The sequence below is a fragment of the Mauremys mutica genome, unplaced genomic scaffold (assembly GCF_020497125.1).
Source record: "Mauremys mutica isolate MM-2020 ecotype Southern unplaced genomic scaffold, ASM2049712v1 Super-Scaffold_100036, whole genome shotgun sequence".
NCBI classification, from domain to species: domain Eukaryota; kingdom Metazoa; phylum Chordata; order Testudines; family Geoemydidae; genus Mauremys; species Mauremys mutica.
In genome coordinates this window covers 7,333,973-7,338,733 of record NW_025423256.1, presented here as the reverse complement: position 1 = coordinate 7,338,733, position 4,761 = coordinate 7,333,973, and the positions used below count along the sequence as shown (strand labels likewise).

The following is a 4,761-nucleotide window of genomic DNA, read 5'->3' as shown; positions in this document are numbered from 1 at the left end:
CACAGGTCACAAAGGGGGCAGGTCTAAGTCTTTCCTCCCACACCAACATGAAAAAAATCAGTGACAGAAAATGCCGTAAAGCGCCTCTGCTGCCTTGCACAACAGCCTGGGGAAATACACGAGGGGAAGTGCTTTCCTCTCTCCTCCTGACACCGGGTAACATTTCTGTCAGTCCTCGAGATCCTGCCTCAGGGACAAGGCTTGAGGATGCAAATGACATGTTAAGGCTTCATTGGTTTGCACGTTCCTTTACTCCTTCAATAGTGATAAGGGTGCGTGAGCGTGAAACAATCCAGCTCTGACTTTCACACAGGAGGCAATTTTCAGGCTCACAATAAAAAAAACCCAACTTTCTTTCTAACCTGAGCAAGTTGAATCGAGTCGTTGCGAGATGATAAATCCGGATCCCCAGGCTGACTTTCTGTCATCACATGTTTTTAGAGTAGATCACATTCACGGGGTGGGGCTCCTGTTGGGAAGTGTCTGTCCAGTGGCAGCACCCAGTGCACATTCCCCACTTACAAACTCATCTTCAGTATATCGGCCACTGAACCTAGCGAGGGGGGAGGGTCCCAGTGGTCGGGCTCCAGCCCCTGGATCCCGAGCCTGGCAAGCCCGAGTCAGCCGGCCTGGTCCAGCTGTGGGGTTTAATTGCGCTGCAGACATACACGGGTGTCACAATCCCAGCTTTCTCCTCAGGGAATCAAGCCCTCGTCCCCCCCGTGACAGGCAGGGAGCGTCGCCACTGTACTCGTGAGGTCGGAACTGACACTGCCCCTGCACAGGGACCCAGGGGAGCGGCTCGGGCAGCTCCTTGGCCAGCTGTGGCTGGCAGGAGACCCAGCGAGGCAGGAGCTGCTCTGGGTTCTCTGCAGGGGAGAGTAACTGGGAGAAGGGGGGAGTTTGTCTCTGATTTACAGGGAGCTTTGCCAGAGTGGAGCCTGTAGGTCACATGCTGGGGGGCTGTGACGGGCACACAGGCTCCGTGCTCTGGAACAGCTCTGAGTCAAACCCAGGCAGGAGCCTCGTCAGTGTGACCCCTCCAGGGGACGCTCTCACTGGGAGAAGCCTCCTTGGCTTCAGCACCTCCTGGGACTGACCTTGGACCTTTCAGCCCCCCTGTTCCACACCAGGAGCTTCCTGCAGTGAGTCCACCTGAATCGGACACCTCGGAAAGCCTCACCCCCCCCAAAGGGGAGTCCTGCACCCCCAACTTCCACAGTCACCAGTGACTCTCCGCCAGCGCTGTACAACAGAAGGTTTGTTAGGGGTCTGGGATCCAGCCTGGGAAAGTTCTGTGTTCGCGCAGGAAGATTCAGCAACGTCCATCTTGGGGAGACCCCGAACTCAGAGCCTGGGCTCTCCCCTCGAGTCCCCAACCCAGCAGACTCCTTGCTCCCAACAGCCCGACTCAGCCAGGCCCTTTGCCCCTCGTCTGTCCTTTGTCCTGTTTCCCTGGCAACCTGCTCAGCTGGCCTCCAGCTCGTTCTTTGTTCTCCGACTCCTCCCGGCCAGCTGGCCTCTTGCAGCAGGTGCGCCCCGGCCATCGGTTGCTAGGAGACAGAATTTGTGGCCATGTCTGGGCCCAGGCAGCCAGACAGCAGCCACACCTGCCCTTTGGGGGTCTCTGCCAAGATTTAACCCCCTTGTCCCACCACCGAGATCCGTGGTCCCAAAGCACTTCAGGGTCATGCCCCCCACCCCGTCCATGCTCCCCCCGAGTCGTGGCTGGGAGTGGGGCCGCAGCTACGGGGGAAGGGACACAGACAGGAGTAAGGGGGCTGAGGCAGGGGCCAGAGATGGAGCCAAGAGTGGAGCTGGGTGGCTCCTCCTCCCCACCCCAATGGGGGCTGGCCCGGGCCCAGCTGCATCCCCCTGAATGTTACTCCATCCCCCTGGCAGGGTGCACCCCACATTTTGGACTTTTAACCTAGATAATCGTGCAACAAATAGGGGAAACTGAGGTACACACAAGATGCAAACAAAACATCCAGAAAATTCCCACTTCATCACAGGGGTGTCAGTGGGGTCTGAGCTGGGCAGCAGCACAGGAAAGTGGGGAGGTTAAACTGCAAAACATCCCCCTGCGTTCCCGCAAAAGCTTCTCGTTTATCCCCTAACCCCCTCCCCATGAAAATCTCCACCCCTGCCCTGGCCCACAGAGACCCCCCTCACTCCAATGCAGATTTCTAACGTTTCTTACTTGTCCTTGGCCTTCCACAAACATTGTTCCCATCAAAATGGTCCAGGGCTTTTACAATGAGAATGAGAAAACAAACTAAATCAAACCCAAAGAAACCGCTATCGACCTCCCCACCACACACAGTTTGGGTCAGAATTTTTCTACTGAAATGTTGAGGCAATAAAACTCTCACTGCTCTTGTCCAGAAACAAACCTAACCCCCCCATGAAGTACCTGGGGCATCTATGTCTGACCCACCAAGGCTTCAGCTCCTTTGGGGAGATTTCCAGCTGCCCAGTCCTGCTGCTATTCCAGGGGAGCAATTCCAGACTCCTGTCAGCATTTATCTCAGCCCCGTTCTGGGCATCACAGGTTTCTCTGGGAAAGGGCAGCGAGTGGTTCTAGGGTCCAGTGATCCTCCTCCAAACCGAGCTAGAACCTGAGACTCCTTCCCCTTCCCCAGGCTGTGGGCGGGGAGGCATTTCACAGAGCTCTCGGAGCAATAGCCCATGGCTAAGGAGAGAGAAAAAGCCTCCCATCCCCCTCTGCTCTGGGGGCTGGGTTTCCTCCTGAAGCCTCTGCCCCCCACCTAGTGCCTATGGCTCATCCCTGACCCTTGCTGCTGCTCCTTGCTATAGACTGTGAAAGGAGCGGAGGCAGCAGAGGAGCTTTCTGGGGACGCAGATCTGAGGCTTTGGGAAAGACACATTGTCTGAGACATCAGAGCTCTGCAAACCAGGCAGCCACCCCCTCAATCCGAGGCCTGTTCCAGCCCTGAGTCTGGGCTGCCGCGATCCCTCCCCCAGAGCAGGGCGCCCACAGATTACAGCCTGGAAATAGGCATGTGAGATTAACTCCTGTTCTCCCTGACAGGGCCTCCCCTAGACCAAGTAGCGTCCCAGGCAAGACGTGTCTTCAGTGCCCCCCCCACTCCATATGTTAAACCATTGAATACCTTATTTTTATTGCATTTGTAGCTCATTTCATGATTTCGATGCACAATCTGGATGCAGGATTTTCTCTATCATATAAGACAATAAATGTTCATGCTAGGATGTGTAAATCTGTATTTATTCATGCCGTATATAAGCAAATGAAAAAATAATTTCTTTTAAGCATATAGAAACTTTTAATTTTGACAGTAACTGAAATGTACTAACATCTAGAAATGGAACTGTCACCAGCACAGGGTGGGCTGGTATTAAATAGTGTTACAGTCGGAGACAGACAGCGTTAGGATGTTAACCCCAGCCCTTTGTTCAAAGGTCGCTTCTCTCGCCTTTCCCCCATGAACTGAAGCGCAGCATTCAAGAGATCCAGAGACTAGTTGATGACGTTTCCAAGTGCTAAAATAGCAAGCGATGTCCGTCTTGCATTGGCCATTATTGACTGGAGCAATGGTTTATGGAGAATAAACTTCAAGGTGAGAAGCAGTAGCCCAAAGAGGCCCCTGCAGGTGCTGAAGTAGCTCAGTTGGGAGAGCATTAGACTGAAGATCTAAAGGTCCCTGGTTCAATCCCAGGTTTCAGCAGGGTGTTTTATCCCTCTTCCTGCAGCAGTGGGCTCTTTCCTGGAAGCACAGTACTGCCTTTACTCAATGCAAGTCCCTCATTTTGGGCTTCACTGCAGGAAAAGGCAGCATTGGCTTCTGCACCCAGTTGGCCCACCTGACCTACCTTTCTTCTCTTGCTGCTTCTCAGCAAGGGGAAGAAAAAGAAGCTCCCCTTCAAGCTAGAATCACAAAGGTGATGTAAGGACGACTTCCTGATCCCTGGCTCCAGTCCTCTGTTCTTCCAGCTGACCCATCAGAGAGCTGCTGCCAGTTTCTCCAGGTTCGCCCATCAGTGTGTGCCAGGGTGAGCACCACCAAAGTGCAGGGAATTTGAGGGCAGGGCAGGGCACTGTAATGGAGTTTCTGTAGTGTAGTGGTTCTCACATTTGCCTAACCTGCATCAAGCCGGCTAGGCAGAACTGACACCAACTTGTCTGGGATGTTCCCCAGAAGCAGAGCACAAGTTTGAAATACAGGCAGCATAGAACCAATATTCATAATGTCAACTACAAAAATGATACACATCTAGAGAGAGCATCATTATCAGCCAATCAGAACCTCTCCATAGACCCCCCTACACAACAACCTTTATACAATATTGGCTGCAAATATAGAACAGTGGTTGCAATGGTGATCTATACAGTTACAGTTTATGTCAATAACGTCACAGGAGGTGACACGGCATCAGTGAGACTGATACTGGAATACTGCCTCCAGTTTTGGTGTCCTCGTTTGAAAAAGATGTTGTGAAATTAGAGTTTGGGACAGCAAAGATCCACCAAATGTTCTGAGGGCTGGAGAAGATTGAAAGGTGACTTCATTGAAGTGTTGAAGTGTCTTAATGGAGAGAAAAGACTGGGTATTAAAGGGCTCTTGAATCGAGCAGAGAAAGGCATAACAAGACCCAGTGGCTGGAAGGTGAAAAGAGATAAATTCATATTACAATTAAGGCACAAATATTCAACAGCGAGGATGATTCACCACAGGAACAAGCTACCAAGGGAAGTGGTGGATTCTCCATCTCTTG

General features: G+C 52.4%; 1 non-coding gene across 1 annotated transcript; it reads left to right on the top strand.

The window, feature by feature from the left end:
* The first annotated feature begins 3,640 nt into the window (after positions 1 to 3,640).
* TRNAF-GAA lies at positions 3,641 to 3,713 on the top strand. Its single transcript has one exon. It is a non-coding gene; the product is annotated as a tRNA-Phe (tRNA).
* Positions 3,714 to 4,761: the final 1,048 nt, after the last annotated feature.